This window comes from Bubalus bubalis, chromosome X (genome assembly GCF_019923935.1).
Source record: "Bubalus bubalis isolate 160015118507 breed Murrah chromosome X, NDDB_SH_1, whole genome shotgun sequence".
NCBI classification, from domain to species: domain Eukaryota; kingdom Metazoa; phylum Chordata; class Mammalia; order Artiodactyla; family Bovidae; genus Bubalus; species Bubalus bubalis.
In genome coordinates, this window is record NC_059181.1 from 28151942 (window position 1) to 28166860 (window position 14919).

Sequence of the window (14919 nt, forward strand, 5' to 3'; positions counted from 1 at the left end):
TCAGTCCTGAATATTCACTGAAAGGACCAATGCTGAAGCTGAAACTCCAATACTTTAGCCACCTGATGTGCAGAAGTGACTCATTGGAAAAGACCCTGATGCTGGGAAAGATTGAAGGCAGGAGGAGAAGGGGACGACAGAGGATGAGATGGTTGGATGGCATCACCGACTCAATGGACATAAGTTTGTGCAAGCTCCGGGAGTTGTTGATGGACAGGGAAGCCTGGCATGCTGCAGTCCATGGGGTCACAAAGAGTCGGACATGACTGAGCAACTGAACTAAACTGAACCTGTCCTCTCAGCATACATATTAAATAGAGTGATCTGGGTGATTTTGTATTTGTGGAAGAATGGCAATTCAAACTTAGCTTATTACATCTTCAGTTCTTGCAGACTGTGCTGTGCACAATCAGTCACAGCATACTGCTATTCACTGAGTATCCATGGTCGCTGGCTCACATAGCATTGAATATAATGTGGCATTGTTGCTCCAGGTCTTTTTGCCCTCGTGGTAAATGACTCAACCCATCAGAAGAAATTTATAAATGGGCATGCAGCTCACCTATTTAGACGTCATGAGTTTGATTTGTTATGAAGTTACTGGTTGTAATATCTTTGGTAGACCTTCATTTCAAATTAAGACAGCCTCATCTAGGGATTTCAAAGCATATCTGTATACAGAAAATCTGTATTAAGGAAATAGGATGAAGCCAGCTGTTAAAAGTGAGGAACTGTGTGAAAGGGGTTGGAATTAACTGTGTTCTACAGAAGCACTAAATTAGGAGCTTCAGAGTATATAGAAGGTTAATATTATTTGAAAATTTACTCTGAATCCTATGGAAAAATCGGCATTCTTATTTAGATCATGGTATCTTCATGCATTCCCAGGGTGTGTGCTCCCCATATCAACATCCCCTTCTTTCAAGCCCATTCCCTTTACTGTGGTCCCTCTAGGTACTCATTATGTCCCTTAAAAAATATATGTATATGTATATCTTTTAGACAACCAGGAATTTTTGTCAGGCTACTTCCCCTCTACACCTTCCTACAGCCCTTACCACCACAAGAAACTTGTAAAAACCTCATCCCATTCTCTTCTGGATCTCTAGGCCTGCCAAAATTTCTTTCCTAGTCTGCCACATGACCACAAGCTAATCTGATGAACTGATTCTTACTCAATTGTTAATGAGCAGTGTCTGACCAATAGGCAAGGCCAGTCTTCAACCACTCAGGTTCTAATTGTAACTTAGTAGTCATCCTCCATAGGCAAGTCTGGTAACTGGAACTGAAAGTTTAGAATTTTCTGAGATGACAGTCTGATGACAGATGGGACCCTAGGAGCCCGATAACTGATACATGAGACCCTTGGTAGCAGAAGGAATCTGAAAGCCTCTAACTCACAGCAGTCTGAAATAGACATAGGCAAAGCCTTGTAAAGTCCCAGTGACATTTTTAAGAGATCTTCTGTAAATAATCTAGTATTACCAGTTCAGTCTGTTTTGTGTTTATCAGGAAAAAAAATTCTGCTGCTGCAAGGTTTTAGAAATAATGGCATCTTAAGCAAAAGGCTTGAATTTTGCTGCCCGGCTTCTTCCCTTTGGAGATGGAATGGTTGAGAAACAAGATGGGGCAATTGAGGGGGTTGAGGGGATAGCCGCTTTATGCAGTGGCTTTTGTTTATTTTCTAACTGACCTGGCACAGCGTAGGCGGAGGCGATGCATGTTTCCTGACATTGGGCCAGTGATATATGGCCTGACCTTCAAAATGAGGAACATCTTCTCTGTGGGTGAGAGGAGAGCCGTGCAAATGCTTTTATCCCATATTGCTCGGCAGTTTGCAACCAGTTCCGACAAAAAGTACCCACCCCGCTGAGTTTGCTGAAGCTTGTATATTGGTTTTAGTTGGAACATTTTGGCAAATTAAGGACTGAGTGAAACCATAAAATTGATTTTATTTACAACAAAGCCTTGTGGTGTCTGTCAGTTGCCCTCACATCTCTTTCCTTCCATCTTTGAGGTAATTTCTGTAGGTGATTTATCCAACTTTGTAATGAATTTGCATCTGTCTCAGTTCAAGGATAATACCTCCCCCGGGTGTCCCTTTAATTGATACTGGGCATGGTCTGCCTTCTTTCTAGTCTTTGTTTCATGTAGGCCCGGTGGATGCCTTTCTTCCACCTCTCTCATTCAGTATCGAGTCACTGACAAGTGCTTTGTGATGAACAGATTACACGTCTGTTATCTGCTCTGAACTGTTAAGGCTTCTGTTTAAATTCTATCCTCTAACATTTCAAAGAAAGGGTGATATAGCAACATGGTTTGGGTTTTTTTTTTTTTAGTTTTAATTTATTTATTTTAAATTGAAGGATAATTGCTTTATAGGATTGTGTTGGTTTCTACCAAACATCAACATGAATCAGTCATAGGTATACATATGTCCCCTCCCACTTGAACATCCCTCCCACCTCCCTCCCCGTCCCACCCCTCTAGGTTGTTACAGAGCCCCAGTTTGAATTTCCTGAATCATACAGCAAATTCCCATTGGCTATCTATCATACATATGGTAATGTATGTTTCCATGTTACTCTCTCCACATATCCCACCCTCTCCCTGCAAACCATGTCCATAAGTCTGTTCTCTAGCAACACCGTTTTTATAGTGTGATGGCCAATATATGTGATACCTTTAAAAATATTTGAATATGTTTTCTTTCTGAAAGTACTATTATCATATTTGGAGCACCTTTTAGGGCACAATCACTTCTGAATAAACAGGAATTGTGGGGAAAGGAATGGCCTGCATGTCAGAGATCTGGAGTCTAGTCCTAACTCTGACAAGAACTTGTATATTTTACAGGAAGACGCCTAACTTATTTGTGACCATAGTTCTGTACATATGAAATGAGGAGCTTTTCCTGAATTGATGGTTCTCAATCCCAGTTGCAGATTAACATCACTGGGGGAGCTTTTTGAAATATACTAATAACCAGCCCCCATCACAGACTAATTATGAAAGGAAACTCTTGAGGTGAGATTAGGGCACTGACAGGTTTCAAAAGCTCCCCTAGTTATTAGAACATGCAGCAGGGTTTGATTTCTAAAGCCCTTTACAGTCCTAAGATTATATGATTCTAATCTCTTCCCAAATCTTTTGTTATAGTTTTTTTCAATCTCTGGAGCTAAAGATAAAAGTATTAATTGAATTAGACAAACATGTTGAATCAGTACATATAGTCTCCACAGGAATAGGCAAAACCAAATGTGTCTTAAAAAGTATATTTTTATACTGTCATTCTTGAACTTTGTACATAAATTGGCTGACAGTACAGAATGCTGGTTCTCCCTCAACCCTGGTGATTCTGATCCAGTAGATACGATGTGAATACCCAAACTCCACATTGTCAGTAAGCACTGTGAGTGTCTTTCACACATGAATCTATTGATCTTCTGTTTAGAAATACTGTCTTATACGCTATCATCATTTTCTAACTCTTTGCTGAATAATAAATGTGCACAAGACATGCCTCCTTTGGTTTACTGTAAGATGACTCAAGTTTCTCACTATTTGGTGCAATGGTGCTGGTATGGATGGCACTGGAGGAAGCTGCTAAGATTGGGCATAGTACATTTTGAAAGAATTTTGAGTTTTCCTTAGAACAACAAGATTACAAGTTAGAATTGTAAGGGAGCCATCTAGTGGATAAGCATACGGACATGTGGCATCTTGTCCGAAGCTCTTTGCCTTATGGGCTTTCTCAGAATATAGATTTAAATATACATACAATTAAGTATAGATACGTGCATTAAATATATATGTTTATATATTTCTATTATATAAAAATATAAATATAAACATCCATTATATTTTAATGATATTTTGCTTGAGAAATAATAATTTCTCATTATTTTATAAATAACATTCTATATTTTATGTAGTTTAACTCCTTGTATGAAACATGGATACAGAGAGGAATAAGATGTGATTTTTTAATGAAATAAAGCATTCTAATTGTAAGGACATAAAAATAGGCAAGTAACTAAAGCGTGGTTTTATAATCCCCACTAAATTTTCCTTGGAATTGAATGTAAGAGGAATTTTAGGACTTAAAAATAGTTTATGCAATTAGAGGATACAGACATAGTGTGAAGGATTCACAGTCTAAGATTACTCTGAAGTTTTTAAGAGTCCATAACACATGCATCGAGCTGATTTGGGCATTGCCAAAAAATATACATCATGCTACTTACCAAATTATTTATAGCCGTTAGGTATTCATTCCTCAAACAAATATCCTCCTGGTTTTGTGCATGTTACTTTTAAATGTAGTCATGATAAGTTAAAACATTTGAGTGACAGTGTTTGTCTTTTACCCATAAAGAGAAAAACAAATTTATAGGAGAACAAGATGCCCAAGACATTCATTTTTGGAAGCCTTTATATTAATTTCAGTGTATTTTCACAAGAAGCATTTTAAATGTTTGCCATTTTATATTAAATTGAAAATATTCTATCACAGCTTACATTGTATCAAGTTCTTATGCTGAGTCATATCTCCCTCTCCTGTAGTCAGACTCCTAGGATCTCACTTATAGCTGACTCTGCTATTCAGGTAACTTCTAGGTCTCCTTCCCCCCCCCTCCCCTCTTCAGGATGCAGGCTTCCAATGCCTCCTGGACATCTCGTCCTGATATTCTTACAGCACCTCGACGTCTCCACATCAAATTAGGAAATTTTGGATGACAGCTCTTCAGTTGTACATTTCAATGAAAAGTTTCTAAAGTCGACAAGAAGAAAAGATTCCAATCCTCTTTAATCCTCTTTCTTTCTAATCCTCTTCCCACTTTTCTCCTGTTATATTCTGTTAATAAAATCTACCTGGCGTCATTCATTTGGGATACACTGCAAAGTGGGGGCTGTGATCTCCCTGCAAGGTTCCCACTCCCCCCTGGTGGACAGGTTCACTGTATAATCTTCTCCTCTGTAGCGTCAGAGAGGCTGTGACTATGATGGATACACTGCTCCCGTGACTCAGTGACACTGAACAGGCAAAAGTGAAAGGGAACTTACATACATATTTGAGGTGGCAAATCCATTAATTTTGAGCTAATCAAAATAGAGATGATTTTGAGTGGGCCTGACTTAATCAGTAGAAGAGCCTTCAAATAGGTACAGGGCCCTTTGCTGAGAGAAAAGTTCTCTGCTGGAAACAAAGTTCTCCTCGATGAAATCAACAGCCATGTTGTGAGAGGGCCACTAGGAATGAGCTTCAAGTGACCTCTAGGAGCTGGGAGAACTCCCAACAAGGGAACAGAGACCTACAACCACCATGAACCAAATGTGTTCCTTTAACCCGCTTGTCTCCTCCTCTGTCATTAAAATCTTCCAAATATTACTACAGTTTTTATTGTTGCCAACAACCACACAAGCTTGGAAGAGGACCCAAGCTCCAGATAAGAATGCATCCTAGCCATCATGTTGACAGACCCAGAGCAGGGGTCCCAGTTCAACCATGCCTGGACTTCTGAACCACAACTGTGTGATCATAAATTGTATGTTCTTGTAAGCCATGTAATGCTTGGTTCTTTGCTATGCAGTGATAGGGAACTAATAGATTACCTTGTGTTTTGGATCATTGGGATAACCTTCAAACTAAGCTCTCTTATCTATATCCATCAATCCTATATACCGAGTCATCTTCTAAAACAGACTAAAATGTAAGCTCAGTGCACCAGCCCCAAGCATCCAGTATCATGCATCGAACCTGGACTGGCAACTCGTTTCATACATGATATTTTACTGGTGCACTGGGACGACCCAGAGGGATGGTATGGGGAGGGAGGAGGGAGGAGGGTTCAGGATGGGGAACACATGTATACCTGTGGTGGATTCATTTTGATATTTGGCAAAACTAATACAATTATGTAAAGTTTAAAAATAAAATAAAATTAAAAAAAATAAAATAAAATGTAAGCTCAATGAGGTAGTTTTGTTAAAAATTGTATCTCTAGAAGAAAGCTAGAATATTGTGTGAATCTTAGAAAAATACTTATCTTAGAAGAATGCTAAAACATTGTATACAGGTTATTGACTGATGAGTGAATGAATGACTATCATCCATCCACCTTGACACACACCCAAACTATTGCTGGTCCTCCATTACATGCAGAGAGACATCCTTCTGATACAAGAAGGCTATGTATAAAGTGCTCAAGTATATGGATTCTAGAGGTAAAATTCAAACTCTAACCCTTACTCTAATATGCCCCAACTCTGATACTTTCTAGCTTTGTGACTTCTTGGAATTTGTATGACCACACTAGACCTCAGTTATCTCATTTATAAAACATGATATATGATAATGATTTGCACTGATGATGGTTTTAAAGACTAACTAAGACAGTTCCTGGCCTCTGCAATAGATCAGTAAGTGCTGGTTGTGGTTATAGCATGGAAGCCCCTCTACTGTCTATATTTTTCTCCTGTCAACTGGCCATATGAAGCAAGCACCTCTATATCGCCTGCATTTGTGGCATGATGTAGAGTAGAATGCATGAATACTGGTTCATTTTCAGGCTCTGAACTGGTCATCGGACCTTGAACAAGATTTTTCACAGCCTTAGTTTGTCTGTCTGTGGAATGGGACCAGTTGTAACATATAGCACAAGAATTCGTCTTCACTCTATCTCTACACAAAGCAGTCACATTGAACTACAGCTCAAACTGGCCAATGAGACCATCTACTATAAGGATGATACGATGGGTGCTTTTTCATAACATGTTGAAGAACCACAGAAAACATTCTCTCATTTTATTAGAAGTAGTTATGTTGCTCTGAGTCCACGTGTTTTTGTTTTCATCTGACCAGGCTTTCTTCTTCCAGCTGGCTGCTAACTGAAAAAATCCATACTTGCTTTAGTGGAAACCTGGCTCTGTATCTTTCTATTTCCCTTACCAATTTCTCATGTATGTTTTCCTGTTGTATTTAGGTAATTTACCTTTAATTCATTCTTGAAAAAAGAAGTGAAAATAAATATATAAATGTCTTCCAGGGTTGTTACTTACATAATAAGCACTGATATGCCATATTTCTAAGTGTGTGTATAAGCATGTTACTGATAAGAATTAATAGATGATATCAGGAAAAAATCTGATACAGGGAAACAGACAAGAAAGCAAGTTTGGAAATCCTGTCCAGTGAGTCCCATTTCTTGCCATTGAATAGATCATAGATGCAATTCATAAGAAGATAAATACAATAATTCTTACATCACTCACTTGGTTAAAATATCCTGATTGCTGTAGTATAAGGAAGTACGTGTGCTAGGCAGTCTATGGTTTAATGAACTGATGTTGATATTGAATCTGGCACTCTCTTCCCTCCTGGAGGTATGACTGAATCTATGTGTTAGCTAGAAACTTTTCCACCAGATTTCCCTTTGAAAGTTAATTGTTGAATCATCCCAGATGCCTCATTGAACATAATATTGAGCAACAAGATTTCTGTGGTCTGTGGATGTGTTTAAGTGGCACCAAACAACCAGACACATCAATGGAAATATTAGTCAGACCATGTCTCTATCATTCTGCAGAAAAAACGGTTGACTGAGAACTTTCTGATTTTTCAGTTGTTTGGGTCGCTGTCTAATAAACATGCTTCTCTATGGAGATATACTTAACATGTCATCATGGAAACATAATCAGGAAGTTTGACTCAAATAACACTCCCATTTGTGGATGGAGTCACTCTTTCAAGATATTTAATAGAACTTCAGTTTGCAGACTTAAAAGGAACTAACTTTTCTCTACTTCACTGAGCAGAGATACGATAGTCAATGCTGTATGTTGGGTTGGGAAGATTAACCATGCTCTGAGATCCTTAACAAAATGATGAGCACTCTTCTGGTTAGCTTAGAATGGCTGTAATTTGTGCTTGCCATCACTGACTTGCACCTAAAAGATAAATTATAAGTATAAGCAGCAAATGTCAAGGCCACTTAGGATTTTTATCCTTGTATTCCTTCTGTTTGTTAATATTTTTTCCCATTTTGAGGTCACAGTGGTGACCTCATATAGCCAACATTAGAAATAAGGACATCTGTATTGCATTGATACTGTTAAATTGGTATTCAGTAAAATAAAACCATCCTTTGCAGTAATGGGTGAGAACTCGCCTTTCACCCAGAGCCAAGTTCATTAGAAATTCATGCTCACAGCCCAAAGAAAAACAGAGTTTTTATGAGGTTTCAACAAGTAATATATCTGCATGATGGGTTGTTCCAAGAAACTGAGCAAATGAAAATGTCAGTTTGCAGAAACTGTCAAAACCAGCATAACCTAATTTAGAATTGCTGCTTATTTAATAAACTACCAATAGCCCTACCAGATAGAGTCCTGTCAGTCTCGCAAAAAAGCACTCATTCCTCTTGCACTTGTTAGTTTTATTGACACCCTAGGATCTGCTAATGGGAAAAGAGCATTAACTAATTAGATACAACATCCAATCATTAAATAGCAGCAAGCATAGTTATTATAGTGTTCTTAGCTATGAAATGCCAGGAGCCTTGATCTGGGAATTCTTTGGTATGTCAAAGTGGGAGTCCAGTTTTTATGCAGTTATAAAACAGTGTGCCTTGCTCTGTGTTTTGCACATAGCACATCCTGAAAAAATACAAAATGATAACTAATTTTATTAATGTAATGTTTGATATGTGAGTTTGAGTGGCAAATATTTTCAATATGGAACTTCTAGAAGCAGTGACAGGCACTCATTTGTGTTTGCATCAAAGGGACTCAAATACTACTACCACATAATAACCACATCTTTACCAACATCATCTCTAGTTTCATGATTTGTGGTTTTTAGTTATCGTGAAACAAATGTGTTAGACTGGAAGTGGGTAACACTGCTTCCCTAGAGTAGATACATGAAGTGGATTCTAAACCAGTAATAGAGAAACTCTGAAGGGAGTGGGGCAGGGGATGACAAGGGTATGGAGTTAGGAAGGCTGTGTGGAGAGGTATTACCAAGGAAGAAAATATTCAGGCACTTTTTAATTGCATAGTATAATTTGATTGCAAGTTTCAAAGACAGACTGAAAAAGAATGTAATCAGTTCTCTGCATGTTGGCACAATAGAAATTTATGGGGAGACTGTGGTGGAAACAATATGAGAACAGCTGAATGAATTCAGTAGCTATGATGTGGAGCCTTCCTTACTGTTGAGAATGGAAAAGAATGTGAAGGCACAGCGCAACAGATTTGGCAGCAAGCTGTGTTTTCTCAGTACAGTAGATCCCTATTGCTCATGAGTATTAGAGAAAGACCTACACACCTGCTTCTGTTATTCTCATGCTGAATGGTGATTACAGAGTTTATAAATAGCCTTTCTTTCCTCTCTGCTAATGTTTCCTTATATGTGGGAGAAGGTAGATCATCTGGCTAGCTAAATATCACCTGGAATTGTTACACCCTGCAGCATGTGTTCAAGAAATTAAAGCAGATGATGTTGGTTGAAAGTTTTAGATCACACAATATTTTCAACATCTATAATCATATCCTTCAGAGTTTCTATCTGTTCTTCCCTCACCACCTATGAAAAACTATCATTTTGATCCTAGAGGCCGGTTACCTGGAGGCATTTTGACATGCTTTTGTCATCATTGGCCACCGCTAGCCCAGTCATAATTGTGTAATTTTTCTTCGTATACCAATTCTTAAGGCCATCCTTGCTTTACTTTTTACTCAATCACTTTTGAATTTGTGAGTGATCTTCTTGTCCTACATGACAGCAGCCTCTCACATGGTTCTTTATCTCCTAGTTGTCTCTATTTCTAGCCATTAGAGATCCTCAAGACCCAGTTTGGTCATCCCTTGGGCTTGGGAGGGTAGAAACATCATTGTATAGATATCTTCAGTGGCTCACATTGGTTCACTGTGAACCTACCGTCATGTAGAATCATCAACTTTAGAGGGTGGACATGGGCATGTGGAATCTGGAGATCAAATGCTGTTGAGGTCAGAGGCTGATGTGATTGTCTTCAAGAGTAGAGTTTTATTAGGGCACGGCCTTGAACTTAATTTCCAAAACAAAATGTGTGTGTAATCCCCTCTTTCCCTTATCAATGACCTTTTAATATCCACTGAATTAGTACTGTGTATTATGATTTAAAGAAGATTTTAAGAAACCTGAATTTAAACTGATTTTCATATTTTTCTATATGTTACAAAGCATTCATTCAAAAACATGACAGCCTTTAAGATTAAGATTTATATACTATAGTAAGTGAAGTCGCTCAGTTGTGTCCGACTCTTTGTGACCCCATGGACTGTAGCCTACTGGGCTCCACTGTCCATGGGATTTTCTAGGCAATAGTACTGGAGTGGATTGCCATTTCCGTCTCCAGAGGATCTTCCCGACTCAGGGATCGAACCCGGGTTTCCCACATTGCAGACAGACGCTTTACCATCTGAGCCACCAGGGAAGTCCTTTATATACTATATATGCCTAGGAATCTAGAAAAATGAAAGTATTGATAGGAAAATATTTTATGGTATGTATTAAAATAGTATAGTGTAACTCATTTATTGCAAACTATTTAGAATTTATCTTTTATACTCTAATCTGTGTTGAAAAAAGAGTAGTTATTTTCCTCCTGATTAGTCCAGCTTTCTCATGTGATAGAGAATTGTTATTACTAAATTACATTAGTTTTGAAAAATCAAAATTTTTACATAAAAGCCTTGGATATCAGACCACATTCAACTTCCAGTTTTAAATGATATTAAAAAAAAAATGAGTATTGTGCATTTGATTTCCTTTGCTGCTGAAAACACTTGTCAAAAGTTTAGTGGCTTACCCAACCTTTTTGGCACCTGAGACCAGGTTCATGGAAGATAGTTTTTCTTCAAGATAGTTTTTCTTGAACCTGGGAAGGGGAGAATGGTTTGGGGATGGTTCAAAAACATTACATTTATTGTGCATCTTGCTTCTATTATTATCACATCAGCTCCACCTCAGATCATCAGGCATTTGATTCCAGTGGTTGAGGATGCCTGCTTAAAACCACATAGTTTTATTATCTTACACTTCTGGAGTTAGAAATTTGACACAGGTCTTACTGATCAAGTTACTGGCAGAACTCTAGGGAAGAATTCATTTCCTTGCCTTTTCCTGCTTCTAGACGCTGTATGCGCCTCTTTCGCCATCTTCAAAGGTAGCGGTGTTTCATCTTTCTGACCATTGTTCAGTGGGCATATCTCCCTCTCTGCCTTTATTCTTTTGTCTTCCTCCTTCACTTTAAGGAAGTTACAATTACATTAAACCATCTGGAAAATGCGGTGTATTCTTCCTATTCTGGTCAGCTGATGAGTGATATTAATTCTATCTGAAACTATAATGCCCCTTTGCCAAGTTATCCAACCAATTCACAGCTTCCTGGGGTTAAGATATGGACAACCTGGAGGCGGGCATTATTCTGTCTACCACATAGTAGTATATGGTATGTAAATATATTATCCCCAAAATCTGCCTATTAAAACAAACATCAGTAGAAAAGAGTAAATATTTTTTAGTTTGTTATTTAGCAGTAGATTTTTTTACTTATAGGATGAAAGGAAATAAGCCCAGTGATACAGTATGTACTTTGAATCCAAAGACTGAAGTCTCAGAATTGCTAACATTTCCAAACTTTTCCTTACAAGCCACTAAACATTACTGATATCTCTGTGATACTGTGTTCCACAAATGAAGACAACATTTCTTTTTCTTGTTCTGTCAAGTGGAACCATTTTCAAACCCAATTCTAAAATCCTAAATTGAGGGATTAGGAGCAGACTCTCAGTCACTCTCACCCAGAAATCATTTGGCATTGTTGCATAGAACAGGTACCCATGAAACTTTGTATGCACTGCAACAGTGTTTTGTGTTTGGAGATTAGGACCTGTGATAATTTGGAGGGTTCCTATGAAAATAGTAACTGGGAGAAGGCAATGGCACCCCACTCCAGTACTCTTGCCTGGAAGATCCCATGGGCGGAGGAACCTGGTGGGCTGCAGTCCATGGGGTCGCTGGGAGTCAGACATGACTGAGCGACTTCCCTTTCACTTTTCACTTTCATGCATTGGAGAAGGAAATGGCAAGCCACTCCAGTGTTCTTGCCTGGAGAATCCCAGGGACGGGGGAACCTGATGGGCTTCTGTCTATGGGGTCGCACAGAGTCGGACACGACTGAAGCGACTCAGCAGCAGCAGCAGGGTCATAAGGTACACTGCTATATTCTTCAAGGAGCCATACTATGTGATGACATCAACTGAGGTAAGGAATTGATTTAAGGAACTCCCTTTGGGGCTGAGCTAAGTAGTTCTTAACACAAAGATACCATGATATCATGGTAAAAATAGTGGAATAGGATACAGGAGACTTAGTTTCAGTTCTGGCTCCATCTCTAATTATCTGTATCCTTTTGAACATGTTAAAAGATAATCTTTTGGCCTCATTTCCTTCATTTTTAAAATGAGTTGAGCTGGAATTATCGCTGAAGCCCTCTATCATTCAAAGCTTCTGTGATGTTGTGTTATAATCCCAGTTTTTACACGGCCACCATATGCTTCAGAGCATCTGTGGTGGCTCATGGAAGAAAGGGAGTTGGACTGAAAAAAAGTAATACAGCATTAGATGTGACATCACAAAGATATTGCAACTGCGAGTATAGAAAACAGAGCTCACTGAAATGCTAAAAGCTTAAAAGAGCTCTTTGGCACATCTCCTTGATACTTTACTGTTTTCTAGTTCAATTCCAGTGGCACTGGTAAATGTGAAGGGGTCTTAAAAGAAATAGCATAAGGATGTTTTACTATAGGTTTGCCTTATTGTGTATGGAATAGACTTGATGCTAGAAAATTGATAGCAAAGTGAAATCCTCTGTATAGGATATTTTTTTTCCCAGCTGACTTCTTTTATAGAATTGAAGCTGCTCTCCTGCTGCTGCTGCTAAGTCACTTCAGTCGTGTCTGACTCTGCGCGACCCCATAGACAGCAGCCCACCAGGCTCCCCCATCCCTGGGATTCTCCAGGCAAGAACACGGGAGTGGGTTGCCATTTCCTTCTCCAATGCATGAAAGTGAAAAGTGAAAGTGAAGTTGCTTAGTCGTGTCCGACTCTTAGCGACCCCATGGACTGCAGCCCACCAGGCTCCTCTGTCCATGGGATTTTCCAGGCAAGAGTACTGGAGTGGGGTGCCATTGCCTTCTTCAGAAGCTGCTCTCCTAGGGGAAGATAAATGATCCTACATGATGCAACAAAAATCAGAGATTGTTACAGCAGTTGAGGTAGGGGGGACCACAAACAATCTCTCTGATGCCCACATTTAATTGATAGGACATGTAGACAGTCTTCATGGTTCATTCTGGATCATGAAGCCAGTTAGTTACAGAGTCAGGATTGAAACTGGAGCTATTCTTCCCCACAAGAGCTCTGTTCAACCTTTCATACTTAAATTGCATATGATAATGTATACTATTAAGGGGGGGCTGAATATTGATACTACTCGACATCAGTCACCAATCATCCCATCTAGGTCATCACGGAGTGCCAAGCTCTCTGTGCTATACCAATTCAATATAAGATCAGACTGTTAAAAGTATATTTAGGAGTCCGGTGATGGAATGAATAGAAACAGATATGCAACTAACTTTCAACACGTGTGATTTTAACTTAAAAAAAAAAAATCATGACCTTTTCCCCTTTCCTGTTGCTCTTCTCATTTTTTTCCTCATCACTTCAATGTCGTTTTTCTTGTCTACCTCTGAAGACATACTCTTTGTAAGATCTGGAGCCTCCTCTGATTCGGGCACTCACATAGGAAGTGAACTGTCTCTCCTTTCTCCAAATAATGATGTAGTTTCAGCTTTTTATGCCTATTGAGTGACACTCTTGGAAAGAGGATTGCATCTCTACCTTTTATCTCTTTCTCCTTCTCGCCTCACTCTTCCTCACACAGCACTGTGTAATTTTGTGTGTATCCCTGTTATCTATTAATATCTGTTTTTCAGTATTACAGTGACTTACTGCTTAGGAATATAACTGTATCTGTATTGTATTCAGATGGAGAATTGTTAAGACAAATATACAGTCTCCCTGACACTGATGCTTGCAGTCAACACTGGAATAGGAAGTTGAGAGCGACATTAAAACTTTTGCAATTGGCTGCCATAGAAACCAATACAAGAGTGGCTTTGCAATGAAATATGACATTGCAGGGATATGTCTGGTGAATCTTTGACACAGAAAGTGAACTAAATTAGAAAGCCATTTTATATAGACCCCTGGATCCTCAAAACCTGAGTCTCAAAACACTTGAACAAAGTAACTATGTAGAAAAAGACCTTGGTGATGAGCATTCTTAAATTCATTGAAAAGATTTTCTTTAGATGTTAATAGCATTTGACGGCAGAATTACTCTATCCAGAGCATTCAGCTCACCTGAGAAGTGAGTTAAAGATTTTATTTTATGCCTTTTAAAAAGTCAGCTTCTCATCTTCCATCCCTAAATCATTTGTAAAACTGTTAAATGATGATTATTTTTGCACTTGAAATGCAATTGCATTTGCATCATATATATTGAGGAATGTGTTCTTTCATTCACTACATGTATGCAAGCAATAAAGTTGGTGAATGAGTTACCTGTGTATTACGATTACTGAGGTTCCTCTAACCATTGGAACTTTGGTCTTCAGTAGATGAACCAAACTTGGCAATCTTCAGATACTACAAAAGAACACCTTCAGGTATATTCTAACCCCCATAGAATTCTTCAAACATGCACTTCCTGTCTTAATATACAAAGTATCTCAAACATAAATTTCCTTTACTCTCTTGGTGATTCCATATCCTTTTTGTGCATCTTGGATATGGTGATCTGC